Here is a 22,616-nt window from a genome sequence, read left to right on the forward strand (position 1 = left end):
CATTAGACCGCGCGGCCACACAACCAGCCGGCCGCGACGCCTCATTTTCTTGTATTTCCAATTGTGCTCCTGCATAACAACAGAGGTAAATTCACATGAAAAGCGTTCCATGATTCCTCTCCGACTCGCACAGCTGCTGCGATGTTCCCGGCTACAATGTCAATTTCGCAGCAGATATTGATAGCCCATCAATCCAGACAAAAATCAATGGTAAGCTCAGTCTATCTTCTCAGACTCTTTTCAGCTACAAATGTATCTGTGAGTGCGTGAGAATATGGGTTCGCTTATGATTTGGTCAAATAACCATGAGCTGCTTGACATTACTGGAATTTCCATTCTTGCTTTGCTAAATGATTTCACCCATTGCTCGAAACAGGACGACTTTCACGTTTACACGGAACACGAAACACACCGGACTACAGGGAAAATGCACAAACCTGTGCAGGCCGTGTTCCACATCATACCGTGCAGCATACTTTCACTCACTGTGTCTGTTTTTTTTCAGAATAAGAGTCCCAAAGAATGTTCTCCACCCTAAAACCGGAGGCAGCATTACAAACCGAGAACGACAGATCACATTGTGAGGATGCTCTGACCTCGGAGCCAGTTCAAGATGTCACTTTCCTTGCCTTTTACCTTAACCGTGCAATTTGCTGCTGAGATGTTCACTCCTGGACATGAGCCACATGGATACCAACTGAATTGGAAACCTGTGTGGAAATCGACGAGAAGTGACTCAATAACTTTTGCTAAATTCCATGGTGCTTTTTAGAAATGCAGTTTCTGTTCACCTCTATCTAAAAGCCAGTTTCTGAACATAGTAACAGAAGTCAAAAGGTAATTACCTCACCCCACCCCCACTCCAGAAGAGGTGCTAACTGCCCTTGAGTGCTTTTTGTTCTCGATGTGAAGAGCTTTCACGCCTGAGTCACCTTCACGTCTCTGGTTGCTGAGTGAATCACAAAGAAGGAATTTCACCAGAGCTGCAACTGCCTCACTTCACCACTCGCCCTCGCCGTTTACATTTTCCTGCTCGTCAGTGATTTAAAGAAAACCAAATGGATGCGATGTCATTCTGTAGCCTCTCTGTCGATTCCTCCGTTTCAGTTCCAACATGACTTAGATCTCGGGGCGGACCTGAATACGAGCGACGCTATGAATGCGCAAGTTCAAAGGTTCCTCTCAGAGTGTAATTTCTTTCATTGCTGTTGTTGACTGAATGAGTAACTAACGTGCGAATTGCTCCAAAACATGATTCAGGACATCTGGTGCCATTTCTCGCACGTTGAATAACGATTGACAGCTTCCAAATGAGGTTTTTCTGAGACGACCTGAGGTACATTTGACAAACAGACAAGTTCAGGAATTCGTGGTGCGCTGTGACACCAGAGCATCTGCTTCTTTCCTGTCTTTGAACCGAGCCGCCTGCGCAAGGAAGGCAAGTGCGGTACTGCTTTTCGGCCAAGATCAGAAGGCGGTAACTACACTCTCCAACAGAATGGCATATGATCAGAACCAGGTTGGAGAAAAACTTAACAACGCTTTGCACTGTAATTAAATGGATTTGCATTACATTTCACTACGAGAGCAGATTTGTTCAAGCAAATTCGAAGGCAGGTTTGCAGATGGGAAAGCATGCAAGACAGCTCAGCTTTTGTCCATGTAAAAGGCTCTAGTTGAAGAACAAAGCAGTTTCTGCCCAGTTTCGAACTGGGGCCCTTTCGCGTGTGAGGCGAACGTGATGACCACTACACTACAGAAACAAGCCACAGCCACCCGTGCTGGGGCTCAGTGGCGTCCAGCACTGAAAGTTGAATCCGTTCCACGTTTCACCTTTCTGTTTCCAATAGCTCGTTGTTGTCCAACGTAATTGACTCTTGAAAACGAAAAGAAAAGACACGGTAAATTGATGACAAAATATAGACAAAGATGTCGTCGATGTTTGTACCGTAGGGCGAGGTGGAATAGGCGGGGACAACTTTCCCTGCAGCGAAACAAATGCGACATGACCTTATGGGAGGGTGGTAAACTGGGTATTTACGTGTTTTACCCAAGTTGGTGTGAGATGAAAAGTCGACAGCATAGCTTTAAGGTGAGCGGGCTGAAAGTGACAAGGCACATTTCCCACAAAGAAGGTAGTGCGTGTTTGGTATGATCTACCAGAGGAAGTCGAGGAGGCTATTACACTCAGAAACTTGCAAAGGTAATCGGGTGAATTTCTGGATAGGATGCATTTAGAGGGATTGGGGCCAAATGCTGGGGAACGGGACTTGTTTAATTTTGGCTATGTGGTGAGCATGGACGAGGTCCACCGAAGTATCTTTTTCCACGGTGTACCTGAATAACGTCGTGTTGCATCCACTGGCTTTAAAGGATTACTTTTTAGCGGAGTTTGCCGTCGCTGTCTGTGGCACAATCATTTAGTCTGTTCGACTGCTCACGGGAAAGGTAGTCTTGTGAAACACTGCAGAAACGAACGACTTCCTGACTTTAGCTCCAGTGACCATACTCTGTGAAATTTTCCCAGATCCTCAGCTGAGGATTTTTGCTGCTGGAAGTTACCGCAGAAACCCCGTTAAATCGAAATGTATTGTGCGAATCGCAAAACAGAAAGCATTTAACACGGAACACAAACAAAACTGGCATACCTCATGCATTTTCAGACACAGAGATGCATGAATGCTAAATGTGATACAATCCGAGGGCATGAGTCATAAAGTAATCTCACAACTAACAACAGGGCATTTCCAAACGACTCTTTCAAACATACTGCAGCCTTAGTGCACCACCACTTTCCAGACAATGCTGAAAAGAGAGAAAGAAAGAACATAATCTGAATTGGCCGGTAAAAGTGAATTTCACCAATCACAGTCTCGATTAGATTACCTTTCCCTTCCGATGTTTCTAGGACGGAAATGAAGGAAATGGGAGAAATTCAATAAGGTATGACATCGAAATTCATTGGAACGATTTTCCCATCAGCTAGAAACCCAAATAACAACGAGTAGAGTCACCGGAGGACTTGGTTTCACCACAGCGATGAAATAACAGTCTCCATTCGGTTCCAGGAAAAACTCAACTCGCCTGGGACGGCAGAACTGTTTGCGATTTACCGCACGGGAGGCGAACACGATCATGACAGCAGAGACATTTTGAAATATTTGGTAGTATTCCACACCACAGTTAATTCCCGGGGAAGCAAAACCATTTTACTTTTGTTTTTGACATTAATATACAGTGGGCACCGAAACAGCATTTTAACAAGCTGCCGTGTTGGAGTTGATCAGCAGAAATGGCAGTGGTGGGATTCGAACCCGCACCCCTTTCGAGACTGGAATCTGGATCCAGCGCATTAGACCGCGCGGCCACACAACCAGCCGGCCGCGACGCCTCATTTTCTTGTATTTCCAATTGTGCTCCTGCATAACAACAGAGGTAAATTCACATGAAAAGCGTTCCATGATTCCTCTCCGACTCGCACAGCTGCTGCGATGTTCCCGGCTACAATGTCAATTTCGCAGCAGATATTGATAGCCCATCAATCCAGACAAAAATCAATGGTAAGCTCAGTCTATCTTCTCAGACTCTTTTCAGCTACAAATGTATCTGTGAGTGCGTGCGAATGTAGGTTCGCTTATGATTTGGTCAAATAACCATGAGCTGCTTGACATTACTGGAATTTCCATTCTTGCTTTGCTAAATGATTTCACCCATTGCTCGAAACAGGACGACTTTCACGTTTACACGGAACACGAAACACACCGGACTACAGGGAAAATGCACAAACCTGTGCAGGCCGTGTTCCACATCATACCGTGCAGCATACTTTCACTCACTGTGTCCGTTTTTTTCAGAATAAGAGTCCCAAAGAATGTTCTCCACACTAAAACCGGAGGTAGCATTACAAACCGAGAACGACAGATTACATTGTGAGGATGTTCTGATCTCGGAGCCAGTTCGAGATGCCACTTTCCTTGTCTTTTACCTTAACCATGCAATTTGTTGCTGAGATGTTCACTCCTGGACATGAGCCACATGGATACCAACTGAATTGGAAACCTGTGTGGGAATCGACGAGAAGTGACTCAATAACTTTTGCTAAATTCCATGGTGCTTTTTAGAAATGCAGTTTCTGTTCACCTCAATCTAAAAGCCAGTTTCTGAACATTGTAACAGAAGTCAAAAGGTAATTACCTCACCCCACCCCCACTCCAGAAGAGGTGCTAACTGCCCTTGAGTGCTTTTTGTTCTCGATGTGAAGAACTTTCACGCCTGAGTCACCTTCACGTCTCTGGTTGCTGAGTGAATCACAAAGAAGGAATTTCACCAGAGCTGCAACTGCCTCACTTCACCACTCGCCCTCGCCGTTTACATTTTCCTGCTCGTCAGTGATTTAAAGAAAACCAAATGGATGCGATGTCATTCTGTAGCCTCTCTGTCGATTCCTCCGTTTCAGTTCCAACATGACTTAGATCTCGGGGCGGACCTGAATACGAGCGACGCTATGAATGCGCAAGTTCAAAGGTTCCTCTCAGAGTGTAATTTCTTTCATTGCTGTTGTTGACTGAATGAGTAACTAACGTGCGAATTGCTCCAAAACATGATTCAGGACATCTGGTGCCATTTCTCGCACGTTGAATAACGATTGACAGCTTCCAAATGAGGTTTTTCTGAGACGACCTGAGGTACATTTGACAAACAGACAAGTTCAGGAATTCGTGGTGCGCTGTGACACCAGAGCATCTGCTTCTTTCCTGTCTTTGAACCGAGCCGCCTGCGCAAGGAAGGCAAGTGCGGTACTGCTTTTCGGCCAAGATCAGAAGGCGGTAACTACACTCTCCAACAGAATGGCATATGATCAGAACCAGGTTGGAGAAAAACTTAACAACGCTTTGCACTGTAATTAAATGGATTTGCATTACATTTCACTACGAGAGCAGATTTGTTCAAGCAAATTCGAAGGCAGGTTTGCAGATGGGAAAGCATGCAAGACAGCTCAGCTTTTGTCCATGTAAAAGGCTCTAGTTGAAGAACAAAGCAGTTTCTGCCCAGTTTCGAACTGGGGCCCTTTCGCGTGTGAGGCGAACGTGATGACCACTACACTACAGAAACAAGCCACAGCCACCCGTGCTGGGGCTCAGTGGCGTCCAGCACTGAAAGTTGAATCCGTTCCACGTTTCACCTTTCTGTTTCCAATAGCTCGTTGTTGTCCAACGTAATTGACTCTTGAAAACGAAAAGAAAAGACACGGTAAATTGATGACAAAATATAGACAAAGATGTCGTCGATGTTTGTACCGTAGGGCGAGGTGGAATAGGCGGGGACAACTTTCCCTGCAGCGAAACAAATGCGACATGACCTTATGGGAGGGTGGTAAACTGGGTATTTACGTGTTTTACCCAAGTTGGTGTGAGATGAAAAGTCGACAGCATAGCTTTAAGGTGAGCGGGCTGAAAGTGACAAGGCACATTTCCCACAAAGAAGGTAGTGCGTGTTTGGTATGATCTACCAGAGGAAGTCGAGGAGGCTATTACACTCAGAAACTTGCAAAGGTAATCGGGTGAATTTCTGGATAGGATGCATTTAGAGGGATTGGGGCCAAATGCTGGGGAACGGGACTTGTTTAATTTTGGCTATGTGGTGAGCATGGACGAGGTCCACCGAAGTATCTTTTTCCACGGTGTACCTGAATAACGTCGTGTTGCATCCACTGGCTTTAAAGGATTACTTTTTAGCGGAGTTTGCCGTCGCTGTCTGTGGCACAATCATTTAGTCTGTTCGACTGCTCACGGGAAAGGTAGTCTTGTGAAACACTGCAGAAACGAACGACTTCCTGACTTTAGCTCCAGTGACCATACTCTGTGAAATTTTCCCAGATCCTCAGCTGAGGATTTTTGCTGCTGGAAGTTACCGCAGAAACCCCGTTAAATCGAAATGTATTGTGCGAATCGCAAAACAGAAAGCATTTAACACGGAACACAAACAAAACTGGCATACCTCATGCATTTTCAGACACAGAGATGCATGAATGCTAAATGTGATACAATCCGAGGGCATGAGTCATAAAGTAATCTCACAACTAACAACAGGGCATTTCCAAACGACTCTTTCAAACATACTGCAGCCTTAGTGCACCACCACTTTCCAGACAATGCTGAAAAGAGAGAAAGAAAGAACATAATCTGAATTGGCCGGTAAAAGTGAATTTCACCAATCACAGTCTCGATTAGATTACCTTTCCCTTCCGATGTTTCTAGGACGGAAATGAAGGAAATGGGAGAAATTCAATAAGGTATGACATCGAAATTCATTGGAACGATTTTCCCATCAGCTAGAAACCCAAATAACAACGAGTAGAGTCACCGGAGGACTTGGTTTCACCACAGCGATGAAATAACAGTCTCCATTCGGTTCCAGGAAAAACTCAACTCGCCTGGGACGGCAGAACTGTTTGCGATTTACCGCACGGGAGGCGAACACGATCATGACAGCAGAGACATTTTGAAATATTTGGTAGTATTCCACACCACAGTTAATTCCCGGGGAAGCAAAACCATTTTACTTTTGTTTTTGACATTAATATACAGTGGGCACCGAAACAGCATTTTAACAAGCTGCCGTGTTGGAGTTGATCAGCAGAAATGGCAGTGGTGGGATTCGAACCCGCACCCCTTTCGAGACTGGAATCTGGATCCAGCGCATTAGACCGCGCGGCCACACAACCAGCCGGCCGCGACGCCTCATTTTCTTGTATTTCCAATTGTGCTCCTGCATAACAACAGAGGTAAATTCACATGAAAAGCGTTCCATGATTCCTCTCCGACTCGCACAGCTGCTGCGATGTTCCCGGCTACAATGTCAATTTCGCAGCAGATATTGATAGCCCATCAATCCAGACAAAAATCAATGGTAAGCTCAGTCTATCTTCTCAGACTCTTTTCAGCTACAAATGTATCTGTGAGTGCGTGCGAATGTAGGTTCGCTTATGATTTGGTCAAATAACCATGAGCTGCTTGACATTACTGGAATTTCCATTCTTGCTTTGCTAAATGATTTCACCCATTGCTCGAAACAGGACGACTTTCACGTTTACACGGAACACGAAACACACCGGACTACAGGGAAAATGCACAAACCTGTGCAGGCCGTGTTCCACATCATACCGTGCAGCATACTTTCACTCACTGTGTCCGTTTTTTTCAGAATAAGAGTCCCAAAGAATGTTCTCCACACTAAAACCGGAGGTAGCATTACAAACCGAGAACGACAGATTACATTGTGAGGATGTTCTGATCTCGGAGCCAGTTCGAGATGCCACTTTCCTTGTCTTTTACCTTAACCATGCAATTTGTTGCTGAGATGTTCACTCCTGGACATGAGCCACATGGATACCAACTGAATTGGAAACCTGTGTGGGAATCGACGAGAAGTGACTCAATAACTTTTGCTAAATTCCATGGTGCTTTTTAGAAATGCAGTTTCTGTTCACCTCAATCTAAAAGCCAGTTTCTGAACATTGTAACAGAAGTCAAAAGGTAATTACCTCACCCCACCCCCACTCCAGAAGAGGTGCTAACTGCCCTTGAGTGCTTTTTGTTCTCGATGTGAAGAACTTTCACGCCTGAGTCACCTTCACGTCTCTGGTTGCTGAGTGAATCACAAAGAAGGAATTTCACCAGAGCTGCAACTGCCTCACTTCACCACTCGCCCTCCCCGTTTACATTTTCCTGCTCGTCAGTGATTTAAAGAAAAACAAATGGATGCGATGTCATTCTGTAGCCTCTCTGTCGATTCCTCCGTTTCAGTTCCAACATGACTTAGATCTCGAGGCGGACCTTAATACGAGCGACGCTATGAATGCGTAAGTTCAAAGGTTCCTCTCAGAGTGTAATTTCTTTCATTGCTGTTGCTGACTGAATGAGTAACTAACGTGCGAATTGCTCCAAAACATGATTCAGGACATCTGGTGCCATTTCTCGCACGTTGAATAACGATTGACAGCTTCCAAATGAGGTTTTTGTGAGACGGCCTGGGGTACATTTGACAAACAGACAAGTTCAGGAATTCGTGGTGCGCTGTGATACCAGGGCATCTGCTTCTTTCCTGACTTTGAACCGAGCCGCCTGCGCAAGGAAGGCAAGTGCGGTACTGCTTTTTGGGCAAGATCAGAAGGCGGTAACTACACTCTCCAACAGAATGGCATATGATCAGAACCAGGTTGGAGAAAAACTTAACAACGCTTTGCACTGTAATTAAATGGATTTGCATTACATTTCACTACGAGAGCAGATTTGTTCAAGCAAATTCGAAGGCAGGTTTGCAGATGGGAAAGCATGCAAGACAGCTCAGCTTTTGTCCATGTAAAAGGCTGCAGTTGAAGAACAAAGCAGTTTCTGCCCAGTTTCGAACTGGGGCCCTTTCGCGTGTGAGGCGAACGTGATGACCACTATACTACAGAAACAAGCCACAGCCGCCCGTCCTGCGGCTCAGTGGCGTCCAGCACTGAAAGTGGAATCCGTTCCACGTTTCACCTTTCTGTTTCCAATAGCTCGTTGTTGTCCAACGTAATTGACTCTTGAAAACGAAAAGAAAAGACACGGTAAATTGATGACAAAATATAGACAAAGATGTCGTCGATGTTTGTACCGTAGGGCGAGGTGGAATAGGCTGGGACAACTTTCCCTGCAGCGAAACAAATGCGACATGACCTTATGGAAGGGTGGTAAACTGGGTATTTACGTGTTTTACCCAAGTTGGTGTGAGATGAAAAGTCGACAGCATAGCTTTAAGGTGAGCGGGTTGAAAGTGACAAAGCACATTTCCCACAAAGAAGGTAGTGCGTGTTTGGAATGATCTACCAGAGGAAGTGGAGGAGGCTATTACACTCAGAAAATTGCAAAGGTAATCGGGTGAATTTCTGGATAGGATGCGTTTAGAGGGATTGGGGCCAAATGCTGGGGAACGGGACTTGTTTAATTTTGGCTATGTGGTGAGCATGGACGAGGTCCACCGAAGTATCTTTTTCCACGGTGTACCCGAATAACGTCGTGTTGCATCCACTGGCTTTAAAGGATTACTTTTTAGCGGAGTTTGCCATGGCAGTCTGTGGCACAATCATTTAGTCTGTTCGACTGCTCACGGGAAAGGTAGTATTGTGAAACACTGCAGAAACGAACGACTTCCTGACTTTAGCTCCGACTGACCATACTCTGTGAAATTTTCCCAGATCCTCAGCTGAGGATTTTTGCTGCTGGAAGTTACCTCAGAAACCCCGTTAAATCGAAATGTATTGTGCGAATCGCAAAACAGAAAGCATTTAACACGGAACACAAACAAAACTGGCATACCTCATGCATTTTCAGACACAGAGATGCATGAATGTTAAATGTGATACAATCCGAGGGCATGAGTCATAAAGTAATCTCACAACTAACAACAGGGCATTTCCAAACGACTCTTTCAAACATACTGCAGCCTTAGTGCACCACCACTTTCCAGAAAATGCTGAAGAGAGAGAAAGAAAGAACATAATCTGAATTGGCCGGTAAAAGTGAATTTCACCAATCACAGTCTCGATTAGATTACCTTTCCCTTCCGATGTTTCCAGGACGGAAATGAAGGAAATGGGAGAAATTCAATAAGGTATGACATCGAAATTCATTGGAACGATTTTCCCATCAGCTGGAAACCCAAATAACAACGAGTAGAGTCACCGGTAGACTTGGTTTCACAACAGCGATGAAATAACAGTCTGCATTCGGTTCCAGGAAAAACTCAACTCGCCTGGGACGGCAGAACTGTTTGCGATTTACCGCACGTGAGGCGAACACGATCATGACAGCAGAGACATTTCTGAAATATTTGGTAGTATTCCAGACCACAGTTAATCCCGGGAAAGCAAACCCATGTTACTTTTGTTTTTGACATTAATATGCAGTGGGCACCGAAATAGCATTTTAACAAGCTGCAGCGTTGGAGTTGATCAGCAGAAATGGCAGTGGTGGCATTCGAACCCACACCTCTTTCGAGACTGAAATCTGGATCCAGCGCCTTAGACCGCTCGGCCACACAACCAGCCCGCCGCAACGCCTCATTTTCTTGTATTTCCAATTGTGCTCCTGCATAACAACAGAGGTAAATTCACATGAAAAGCGTTCCATGATTCCTCTCCGACTCGCACGGCTGCTGCGATGTTCCCGGCTACAATGTCAATTTCGCAGCAAATATTGATAGCCCATCAATCCAGACAAAAATCAATTGTAAGCTCAGTCTATCTTCTCAGACTCTTTTCAGCTACAAATGTATCTGTGAGTGCGTGAGAATATGGGTTCGCTTATGATTTGGTCAAATAACCATGAGCTGCTTGACATTACTGGAATTTCCATTCTTGCTTTGCTAAATGATTTCACCCATTGCTCGAAACAGGACGACTTTCACGTTTACACGGAACACGAAACACACCGGACTACAGGGAAAATGCACAAACCTGTGCAGGCCGTGTTCCACATCATACCGTGCAGCATACTTTCACTCACTGTGTCTGTTTTTTTTTCAGAATAAGAGTCCCAAAGAATGTTCTCCACCCTAAAACCGGAGGCAGCATTACAAACCGAGAACGACAGATCACATTGTGAGGATGCTCTGACCTCGGAGCCAGTTCAAGATGTCACTTTCCTTGCCTTTTACCTTAACCGTGCAATTTGCTGCTGAGATGTTCACTCCTGGACATGAGCCACATGGATACCAACTGAATTGGAAACCTGTGTGGAAATCGACGAGAAGTGACTCAATAACTTTTGCTAAATTCCATGGTGCTTTTTAGAAATGCAGTTTCTGTTCACCTCTATCTAAAAGCCAGTTTCTGAACATAGTAACAGAAGTCAAAAGGTAATTACCTCACCCCACCCCCACTCCAGAAGAGGTGCTAACTGCCCTTGAGTGCTTTTTGTTCTCGATGTGAAGAGCTTTCACGCCTGAGTCACCTTCACGTCTCTAGTTGCTGAGTGAATCACAAAGAAGGAATTTCACCAGAGCTGCAACTGCCTCACTTCACCACTCGCCCTCGCCGTTTACATTTTCCTGCTCGTCAGTGATTTAAAGAAAACCAAATGGATGCGATGTCATTCTGTAGCCTCTCTGTCGATTCCTCCGTTTCAGTTCCAACATGACTTAGATCTCGGGGCGGACCTGAATACGAGCGACGCTATGAATGCGCAAGTTCAAAGGTTCCTCTCAGAGTGTAATTTCTTTCATTGCTGTTGTTGACTGAATGAGTAACTAACGTGCGAATTGCTCCAAAACATGATTCAGGACATCTGGTGCCATTTCTCGCACGTTGAATAACGATTGACAGCTTCCAAATGAGGTTTTTCTGAGACGACCTGAGGTACATTTGACAAACAGACAAGTTCAGGAATTCGTGGTGCGCTGTGACACCAGAGCATCTGCTTCTTTCCTGTCTTTGAACCGAGCCGCCTGCGCAAGGAAGGCAAGTGCGGTACTGCTTTTCGGCCAAGATCAGAAGGCGGTAACTACACTCTCCAACAGAATGGCATATGATCAGAACCAGGTTGGAGAAAAACTTAACAACGCTTTGCACTGTAATTAAATGGATTTGCATTACATTTCACTACGAGAGCAGATTTGTTCAAGCAAATTCGAAGGCAGGTTTGCAGATGGGAAAGCATGCAAGACAGCTCAGCTTTTGTCCATGTAAAAGGCTCTAGTTGAAGAACAAAGCAGTTTCTGCCCAGTTTCGAACTGGGGCCCTTTCGCGTGTGAGGCGAACGTGATGACCACTACACTACAGAAACAAGCCACAGCCACCCGTGCTGGGGCTCAGTGGCGTCCAGCACTGAAAGTTGAATCCGTTCCACGTTTCACCTTTCTGTTTCCAATAGCTCGTTGTTGTCCAACGTAATTGACTCTTGAAAACGAAAAGAAAAGACACGGTAAATTGATGACAAAATATAGACAAAGATGTCGTCGATGTTTGTACCGTAGGGCGAGGTGGAATAGGCGGGGACAACTTTCCCTGCAGCGAAACAAATGCGACATGACCTTATGGGAGGGTGGTAAACTGGGTATTTACGTGTTTTACCCAAGTTGGTGTGAGATGAAAAGTCGACAGCATAGCTTTAAGGTGAGCGGGCTGAAAGTGACAAGGCACATTTCCCACAAAGAAGGTAGTGCGTGTTTGGTATGATCTACCAGAGGAAGTCGAGGAGGCTATTACACTCAGAAACTTGCAAAGGTAATCGGGTGAATTTCTGGATAGGATGCATTTAGAGGGATTGGGGCCAAATGCTGGGGAACGGGACTTGTTTAATTTTGGCTATGTGGTGAGCATGGACGAGGTCCACCGAAGTATCTTTTTCCACGGTGTACCTGAATAACGTCGTGTTGCATCCACTGGCTTTAAAGGATTACTTTTTAGCGGAGTTTGCCGTCGCTGTCTGTGGCACAATCATTTAGTCTGTTCGACTGCTCACGGGAAAGGTAGTCTTGTGAAACACTGCAGAAACGAACGACTTCCTGACTTTAGCTCCAGTGACCATACTCTGTGAAATTTTCCCAGATCCTCAGCTGAGGATTTTTGCTGCTGGAAGTTACCGCAGAAACCCCGTTAAATCGAAATGTATTGTGCGAATCGCAAAACAGAAAGCATTTAACACGGAACACAAACAAAACTGGCATACCTCATGCATTTTCAGACACAGAGATGCATGAATGCTAAATGTGATACAATCCGAGGGCATGAGTCATAAAGTAATCTCACAACTAACAACAGGGCATTTCCAAACGACTCTTTCAAACATACTGCAGCCTTAGTGCACCACCACTTTCCAGACAATGCTGAAAAGAGAGAAAGAAAGAACATAATCTGAATTGGCCGGTAAAAGTGAATTTCACCAATCACAGTCTCGATTAGATTACCTTTCCCTTCCGATGTTTCTAGGACGGAAATGAAGGAAATGGGAGAAATTCAATAAGGTATGACATCGAAATTCATTGGAACGATTTTCCCATCAGCTAGAAACCCAAATAACAACGAGTAGAGTCACCGGAGGACTTGGTTTCACCACAGCGATGAAATAACAGTCTCCATTCGGTTCCAGGAAAAACTCAACTCGCCTGGGACGGCAGAACTGTTTGCGATTTACCGCACGGGAGGCGAACACGATCATGACAGCAGAGACATTTTGAAATATTTGGTAGTATTCCACACCACAGTTAATTCCCGGGGAAGCAAAACCATTTTACTTTTGTTTTTGACATTAATATACAGTGGGCACCGAAACAGCATTTTAACAAGCTGCCGTGTTGGAGTTGATCAGCAGAAATGGCAGTGGTGGGATTCGAACCCGCACCCCTTTCGAGACTGGAATCTGGATCCAGCGCATTAGACCGCGCGGCCACACAACCAGCCGGCCGCGACGCCTCATTTTCTTGTATTTCCAATTGTGCTCCTGCATAACAACAGAGGTAAATTCACATGAAAAGCGTTCCATGATTCCTCTCCGACTCGCACAGCTGCTGCGATGTTCCCGGCTACAATGTCAATTTCGCAGCAGATATTGATAGCCCATCAATCCAGACAAAAATCAATGGTAAGCTCAGTCTATCTTCTCAGACTCTTTTCAGCTACAAATGTATCTGTGAGTGCGTGCGAATGTAGGTTCGCTTATGATTTGGTCAAATAACCATGAGCTGCTTGACATTACTGGAATTTCCATTCTTGCTTTGCTAAATGATTTCACCCATTGCTCGAAACAGGACGACTTTCACGTTTACACGGAACACGAAACACACCGGACTACAGGGAAAATGCACAAACCTGTGCAGGCCGTGTTCCACATCATACCGTGCAGCATACTTTCACTCACTGTGTCCGTTTTTTTCAGAATAAGAGTCCCAAAGAATGTTCTCCACACTAAAACCGGAGGTAGCATTACAAACCGAGAACGACAGATTACATTGTGAGGATGTTCTGATCTCGGAGCCAGTTCGAGATGCCACTTTCCTTGTCTTTTACCTTAACCATGCAATTTGTTGCTGAGATGTTCACTCCTGGACATGAGCCACATGGATACCAACTGAATTGGAAACCTGTGTGGGAATCGACGAGAAGTGACTCAATAACTTTTGCTAAATTCCATGGTGCTTTTTAGAAATGCAGTTTCTGTTCACCTCAATCTAAAAGCCAGTTTCTGAACATTGTAACAGAAGTCAAAAGGTAATTACCTCACCCCACCCCCACTCCAGAAGAGGTGCTAACTGCCCTTGAGTGCTTTTTGTTCTCGATGTGAAGAACTTTCACGCCTGAGTCACCTTCACGTCTCTGGTTGCTGAGTGAATCACAAAGAAGGAATTTCACCAGAGCTGCAACTGCCTCACTTCACCACTCGCCCTCGCCGTTTACATTTTCCTGCTCGTCAGTGATTTAAAGAAAACCAAATGGATGCGATGTCATTCTGTAGCCTCTCTGTCGATTCCTCCGTTTCAGTTCCAACATGACTTAGATCTCGGGGCGGACCTGAATACGAGCGACGCTATGAATGCGCAAGTTCAAAGGTTCCTCTCAGAGTGTAATTTCTTTCATTGCTGTTGTTGACTGAATGAGTAACTAACGTGCGAATTGCTCCAAAACATGATTCAGGACATCTGGTGCCATTTCTCGCACGTTGAATAACGATTGACAGCTTCCAAATGAGGTTTTTCTGAGACGACCTGAGGTACATTTGACAAACAGACAAGTTCAGGAATTCGTGGTGCGCTGTGACACCAGAGCATCTGCTTCTTTCCTGTCTTTGAACCGAGCCGCCTGCGCAAGGAAGGCAAGTGCGGTACTGCTTTTCGGCCAAGATCAGAAGGCGGTAACTACACTCTCCAACAGAATGGCATATGATCAGAACCAGGTTGGAGAAAAACTTAACAACGCTTTGCACTGTAATTAAATGGATTTGCATTACATTTCACTACGAGAGCAGATTTGTTCAAGCAAATTCGAAGGCAGGTTTGCAGATGGGAAAGCATGCAAGACAGCTCAGCTTTTGTCCATGTAAAAGGCTCTAGTTGAAGAACAAAGCAGTTTCTGCCCAGTTTCGAACTGGGGCCCTTTCGCGTGTGAGGCGAACGTGATGACCACTACACTACAGAAACAAGCCACAGCCACCCGTGCTGGGGCTCAGTGGCGTCCAGCACTGAAAGTTGAATCCGTTCCACGTTTCACCTTTCTGTTTCCAATAGCTCGTTGTTGTCCAACGTAATTGACTCTTGAAAACGAAAAGAAAAGACACGGTAAATTGATGACAAAATATAGACAAAGATGTCGTCGATGTTTGTACCGTAGGGCGAGGTGGAATAGGCGGGGACAACTTTCCCTGCAGCGAAACAAATGCGACATGACCTTATGGGAGGGTGGTAAACTGGGTATTTACGTGTTTTACCCAAGTTGGTGTGAGATGAAAAGTCGACAGCATAGCTTTAAGGTGAGCGGGCTGAAAGTGACAAGGCACATTTCCCACAAAGAAGGTAGTGCGTGTTTGGTATGATCTACCAGAGGAAGTCGAGGAGGCTATTACACTCAGAAACTTGCAAAGGTAATCGGGTGAATTTCTGGATAGGATGCATTTAGAGGGATTGGGGCCAAATGCTGGGGAACGGGACTTGTTTAATTTTGGCTATGTGGTGAGCATGGACGAGGTCCACCGAAGTATCTTTTTCCACGGTGTACCTGAATAACGTCGTGTTGCATCCACTGGCTTTAAAGGATTACTTTTTAGCGGAGTTTGCCGTCGCTGTCTGTGGCACAATCATTTAGTCTGTTCGACTGCTCACGGGAAAGGTAGTCTTGTGAAACACTGCAGAAACGAACGACTTCCTGACTTTAGCTCCAGTGACCATACTCTGTGAAATTTTCCCAGATCCTCAGCTGAGGATTTTTGCTGCTGGAAGTTACCGCAGAAACCCCGTTAAATCGAAATGTATTGTGCGAATCGCAAAACAGAAAGCATTTAACACGGAACACAAACAAAACTGGCATACCTCATGCATTTTCAGACACAGAGATGCATGAATGCTAAATGTGATACAATCCGAGGGCATGAGTCATAAAGTAATCTCACAACTAACAACAGGGCATTTCCAAACGACTCTTTCAAACATACTGCAGCCTTAGTGCACCACCACTTTCCAGACAATGCTGAAAAGAGAGAAAGAAAGAACATAATCTGAATTGGCCGGTAAAAGTGAATTTCACCAATCACAGTCTCGATTAGATTACCTTTCCCTTCCGATGTTTCTAGGACGGAAATGAAGGAAATGGGAGAAATTCAATAAGGTATGACATCGAAATTCATTGGAACGATTTTCCCATCAGCTAGAAACCCAAATAACAACGAGTAGAGTCACCGGAGGACTTGGTTTCACCACAGCGATGAAATAACAGTCTCCATTCGGTTCCAGGAAAAACTCAACTCGCCTGGGACGGCAGAACTGTTTGCGATTTACCGCACGGGAGGCGAACACGATCATGACAGCAGAGACATTTTGAAATATTTGGTAGTATTCCACACCACAGTTAATTCCCGGGGAAGCAAAACCATTTTACTTTTGTTTTTGACATTAATATACAGTGGGCACCGAAACAGCATTTTAACAAGCTGCCGTGTTGGAGTTGATCAGCAGAAATGGCAGTGGTGGGATTCGAACCCGCACCCCTTTCGAGACTGGAATCTGGATCCAGCGCATTAGACCGCGCGGCCACACAACCAGCCGGCCGCGACGCCTCATTTTCTTGTATTTCCAATTGTGCTCCTGCATAACAACAGAGGTAAATTCACATGAAAAGCGTTCCATGATTCCTCTCCGACTCGCACAGCTGCTGCGATGTTCCCGGCTACAATGTCAATTTCGCAGCAGATATTGATAGCCCATCAATCCAGACAAAAATCAATGGTAAGCTCAGTCTATCTTCTCAGACTCTTTTCAGCTACAAATGTATCTGTGAGTGCGTGCGAATGTAGGTTCGCTTATGATTTGGTCAAATAACCATGAGCTGCTTGACATTACTGGAATTTCCATTCTTGCTTTGCTAAATGATTTCACCCATTGCTCGAAACAGGACGACTTTCACGTTTACACGGAACACGAAACACACCGGACTACAGGGAAAATGCACAAACCTGTGCAGGCCGTGTTCCACATCATACCGTGCAGCATACTTTCACTCACTGTGTCCGTTTTTTTCAGAATAAGAGTCCCAAAGAATGTTCTCCACACTAAAACCGGAGGTAGCATTACAAACCGAGAACGACAGATTACATTGTGAGGATGTTCTGATCTCGGAGCCAGTTCGAGATGCCACTTTCCTTGTCTTTTACCTTAACCATGCAATTTGTTGCTGAGATGTTCACTCCTGGACATGAGCCACATGGATACCAACTGAATTGGAAACCTGTGTGGGAATCGACGAGAAGTGACTCAATAACTTTTGCTAAATTCCATGGTGCTTTTTAGAAATGCAGTTTCTGTTCACCTCAATCTAAAAGCCAGTTTCTGAACATTGTAACAGAAGTCAAAAGGTAATTACCTCACCCCACCCCCACTCCAGAAGAGGTGCTAACTGCCCTTGAGTGCTTTTTGTTCTCGATGTGAAGAACTTTCACGCCTGAGTCACCTTCACGTCTCTGGTTGCTGAGTGAATCACAAAGAAGGAATTTCACCAGAGCTGCAACTGCCTCACTTCACCACTCGCCCTCGCCGTTTACATTTTCCTGCTCGTCAGTGATTTAAAGAAAACCAAATGGATGCGATGTCATTCTGTAGCCTCTCTGTCGATTCCTCCGTTTCAGTTCCAACATGACTTAGATCTCGGGGCGGACCTGAATACGAGCGACGCTATGAATGCGCAAGTTCAAAGGTTCCTCTCAGAGTGTAATTTCTTTCATTGCTGTTGTTGACTGAATGAGTAACTAACGTGCGAATTGCTCCAAAACATGATTCAGGACATCTGGTGCCATTTCTCGCACGTTGAATAACGATTGACAGCTTCCAAATGAGGTTTTTCTGAGACGACCTGAGGTACATTTGACAAACAGACAAGTTCAGGAATTCGTGGTGCGCTGTGACACCAGAGCATCTGCTTCTTTCCTGTCTTTGAACCGAGCCGCCTGCGCAAGGAAGGCAAGTGCGGTACTGCTTTTCGGCCAAGATCAGAAGGCGGTAACTACACTCTCCAACAGAATGGCATATGATCAGAACCAGGTTGGAGAAAAACTTAACAACGCTTTGCACTGTAATTAAATGGATTTGCATTACATTTCACTACGAGAGCAGATTTGTTCAAGCAAATTCGAAGGCAGGTTTGCAGATGGGAAAGCATGCAAGACAGCTCAGCTTTTGTCCATGTAAAAGGCTCTAGTTGAAGAACAAAGCAGTTTCTGCCCAGTTTCGAACTGGGGCCCTTTCGCGTGTGAGGCGAACGTGATGACCACTACACTACAGAAACAAGCCACAGCCACCCGTGCTGGGGCTCAGTGGCGTCCAGCACTGAAAGTTGAATCCGTTCCACGTTTCACCTTTCTGTTTCCAATAGCTCGTTGTTGTCCAACGTAATTGACTCTTGAAAACGAAAAGAAAAGACACGGTAAATTGATGACAAAATATAGACAAAGATGTCGTCGATGTTTGTACCGTAGGGCGAGGTGGAATAGGCGGGGACAACTTTCCCTGCAGCGAAACAAATGCGACATGACCTTATGGGAGGGTGGTAAACTGGGTATTTACGTGTTTTACCCAAGTTGGTGTGAGATGAAAAGTCGACAGCATAGCTTTAAGGTGAGCGGGCTGAAAGTGACAAGGCACATTTCCCACAAAGAAGGTAGTGCGTGTTTGGTATGATCTACCAGAGGAAGTCGAGGAGGCTATTACACTCAGAAACTTGCAAAGGTAATCGGGTGAATTTCTGGATAGGATGCATTTAGAGGGATTGGGGCCAAATGCTGGGGAACGGGACTTGTTTAATTTTGGCTATGTGGTGAGCATGGACGAGGTCCACCGAAGTATCTTTTTCCACGGTGTACCTGAATAACGTCGTGTTGCATCCACTGGCTTTAAAGGATTACTTTTTAGCGGAGTTTGCCGTCGCTGTCTGTGGCACAATCATTTAGTCTGTTCGACTGCTCACGGGAAAGGTAGTCTTGTGAAACACTGCAGAAACGAACGACTTCCTGACTTTAGCTCCAGTGACCATACTCTGTGAAATTTTCCCAGATCCTCAGCTGAGGATTTTTGCTGCTGGAAGTTACCGCAGAAACCCCGTTAAATCGAAATGTATTGTGCGAATCGCAAAACAGAAAGCATTTAACACGGAACACAAACAAAACTGGCATACCTCATGCATTTTCAGACACAGAGATGCATGAATGCTAAATGTGATACAATCCGAGGGCATGAGTCATAAAGTAATCTCACAACTAACAACAGGGCATTTCCAAACGACTCTTTCAAACATACTGCAGCCTTAGTGCACCACCACTTTCCAGACAATGCTGAAAAGAGAGAAAGAAAGAACATAATCTGAATTGGCCGGTAAAAGTGAATTTCACCAATCACAGTCTCGATTAGATTACCTTTCCCTTCCGATGTTTCTAGGACGGAAATGAAGGAAATGGGAGAAATTCAATAAGGTATGACATCGAAATTCATTGGAACGATTTTCCCATCAGCTAGAAACCCAAATAACAACGAGTAGAGTCACCGGAGGACTTGGTTTCACCACAGCGATGAAATAACAGTCTCCATTCGGTTCCAGGAAAAACTCAACTCGCCTGGGACGGCAGAACTGTTTGCGATTTACCGCACGGGAGGCGAACACGATCATGACAGCAGAGACATTTTGAAATATTTGGTAGTATTCCACACCACAGTTAATTCCCGGGGAAGCAAAACCATTTTACTTTTGTTTTTGACATTAATATACAGTGGGCACCGAAACAGCATTTTAACAAGCTGCCGTGTTGGAGTTGATCAGCAGAAATGGCAGTGGTGGGATTCGAACCCGCACCCCTTTCGAGACTGGAATCTGGATCCAGCGCATTAGACCGCGCGGCCACACAACCAGCCGGCCGCGACGCCTCATTTTCTTGTATTTCCAATTGTGCTCCTGCATAACAACAGAGGTAAATTCACATGAAAAGCGTTCCATGATTCCTCTCGGACTCGCACAGCTGCTGCGATGTTCCCGGCTACAATGTCAATTTCGCAGCAGATATTGATAGCCCATCAATCCAGACAAAAATCAATGGTAAGCTCAGTCTATCTTCTCAGACTCTTTTCAGCTACAAATGTATCTGTGAGTGCGTGCGAATGTAGGTTCGCTTATGATTTGGTCAAATAACCATGAGCTGCTTGACATTACTGGAATTTCCATTCTTGCTTTGCTAAATGATTTCACCCATTGCTCGAAACAGGACGACTTTCACGTTTACACGGAACACGAAACACACCGGACTACAGGGAAAATGCACAAACCTGTGCAGGCCGTGTTCCACATCATACCGTGCAGCATACTTTCACTCACTGTGTCCGTTTTTTTCAGAATAAGAGTCCCAAAGAATGTTCTCCACACTAAAACCGGAGGTAGCATTACAAACCAGAGAACGACAGATTACATTGTGAGGATGTTCTGATCTCGGAGCCAGTTCGAGATGCCACTTTCCTTGTCTTTTACCTTAACCATGCAATTTGTTGCTGAGATGTTCACTCCTGGACATGAGCCACATGGATACCAACTGAATTGGAAACCTGTGTGGGAATCGACGAGAAGTGACTCAATAACTTTTGCTAAATTCCATGGTGCTTTTTAGAAATGCAGTTTCTGTTCACCTCAATCTAAAAGCCAGTTTCTGAACATTGTAACAGAAGTCAAAAGGTAATTACCTCACCCCACCCCCACTCCAGAAGAGGTGCTAACTGCCCTTGAGTGCTTTTTGTTCTCGATGTGAAGAACTTTCACGCCTGAGTCACCTTCACGTCTCTGGTTGCTGAGTGAATCACAAAGAAGGAATTTCACCAGAGCTGCAACTGCCTCACTTCACCACTCGCCCTCGCCGTTTACATTTTCCTGCTCGTCAGTGATTTAAAGAAAACCAAATGGATGCGATGTCATTCTGTAGCCTCTCTGTCGATTCCTCCGTTTCAGTTCCAACATGACTTAGATCTCGGGGCGGACCTGAATACGAGCGACGCTATGAATGCGCAAGTTCAAAGGTTCCTCTCAGAGTGTAATTTCTTTCATTGCTGTTGTTGACTGAATGAGTAACTAACGTGCGAATTGCTCCAAAACATGATTCAGGACATCTGGTGCCATTTCTCGCACGTTGAATAACGATTGACAGCTTCCAAATGAGGTTTTTCTGAGACGACCTGAGGTACATTTGACAAACAGACAAGTTCAGGAATTCGTGGTGCGCTGTGACACCAGGGCATCTGCTTCTTTCCTGTCTTTGAACCGAGCCGCCTGCGCAAGGAAGGCAAGTGCGGTACTGCTTTTCGGCCAAGATCAGAAGGCGGTAACTACACTCTCCAACAGAATGGCATATGATCAGAACCAGGTTGGAGAAAAACTTAACAACGCTTTGCACTGTAATTAAATGGATTTGCATTACATTTCACTACGAGAGCAGATTTGTTCAAGCAAATTCGAAGGCAGGTTTGCAGATGGGAAAGCATGCAAGACAGCTCAGCTTTTGTCCATGTAAAAGGCTCTAGTTGAAGAACAAAGCAGTTTCTGCCCAGTTTCGAACTGGGGCCCTTTCGCGTGTGAGGCGAACGTGATGACCACTACACTACAGAAACAAGCCACAGCCACCCGTGCTGGGGCTCAGTGGCGTCCAGCACTGAAAGTTGAATCCGTTCCACGTTTCACCTTTCTGTTTCCAATAGCTCGTTGTTGTCCAACGTAATTGACTCTTGAAAACGAAAAGAAAAGACACGGTAAATTGATGACAAAATATAGACAAAGATGTCGTCGATGTTTGTACCGTAGGGCGAGGTGGAATAGGCGGGGACAACTTTCCCTGCAGCGAAACAAATGCGACATGACCTTATGGGAGGGTGGTAAACTGGGTATTTACGTGTTTTACCCAAGTTGGTGTGAGATGAAAAGTCGACAGCATAGCTTTAAGGTGAGCGGGCTGAAAGTGACAAGGCACATTTCCCACAAAGAAGGTAGTGCGTGTTTGGTATGATCTACCAGAGGAAGTCGAGGAGGCTATTACACTCAGAAACTTGCAAAGGTAATCGGGTGAATTTCTGGATAGGATGCATTTAGAGGGATTGGGGCCAAATGCTGGGGAACGGGACTTGTTTAATTTTGGCTATGTGGTGAGCATGGACGAGGTCCACCGAAGTATCTTTTTCCACGGTGTACCTGAATAACGTCGTGTTGCATCCACTGGCTTTAAAGGATTACTTTTTAGCGGAGTTTGCCGTCGCTGTCTGTGGCACAATCATTTAGTCTGTTCGACTGCTCACGGGAAAGGTAGTCTTGTGAAACACTGCAGAAACGAACGACTTCCTGACTTTAGCTCCAGTGACCATACTCTGTGAAA

The 22,616-nt window shown here is 45.2% G+C and overlaps 6 non-coding genes across 6 annotated transcripts; all 6 read right to left on the bottom strand.

The window, feature by feature from the left end:
* Window positions 1–1,690: 1,690 nt before the first annotated feature.
* On the bottom strand, window positions 1,691–1,763 carry trnav-cac (transfer RNA valine (anticodon CAC)). Its single transcript has one exon. It is a non-coding gene; the product is annotated as a tRNA-Val (tRNA).
* Window positions 1,764–5,039: 3,276 nt separating this feature from the next.
* On the bottom strand, window positions 5,040–5,112 carry trnav-cac (transfer RNA valine (anticodon CAC)). The gene has a single exon. It is a non-coding gene; the product is annotated as a tRNA-Val (tRNA).
* A 6,628-nt stretch (window positions 5,113–11,740) lies between these two features.
* On the bottom strand, window positions 11,741–11,813 carry trnav-cac (transfer RNA valine (anticodon CAC)). Its single transcript has one exon. It is a non-coding gene; the product is annotated as a tRNA-Val (tRNA).
* A 3,276-nt stretch (window positions 11,814–15,089) lies between these two features.
* Window positions 15,090–15,162, bottom strand: trnav-cac (transfer RNA valine (anticodon CAC)). The gene has a single exon. It is a non-coding gene; the product is annotated as a tRNA-Val (tRNA).
* Window positions 15,163–18,438: 3,276 nt separating this feature from the next.
* Window positions 18,439–18,511, bottom strand: trnav-cac (transfer RNA valine (anticodon CAC)). Its single transcript has one exon. It is a non-coding gene; the product is annotated as a tRNA-Val (tRNA).
* Window positions 18,512–21,788: 3,277 nt separating this feature from the next.
* Window positions 21,789–21,861, bottom strand: trnav-cac (transfer RNA valine (anticodon CAC)). Its single transcript has one exon. It is a non-coding gene; the product is annotated as a tRNA-Val (tRNA).
* Window positions 21,862–22,616: the final 755 nt, after the last annotated feature.

Source organism: Chiloscyllium plagiosum, unplaced genomic scaffold (genome assembly GCF_037043375.1).
Source record: "Chiloscyllium plagiosum isolate Xiang-an unplaced genomic scaffold, Cpla_swu_hap1 HiC_scaffold_20, whole genome shotgun sequence".
In the NCBI taxonomy this organism is placed as follows: domain Eukaryota; kingdom Metazoa; phylum Chordata; class Chondrichthyes; order Orectolobiformes; family Hemiscylliidae; genus Chiloscyllium; species Chiloscyllium plagiosum.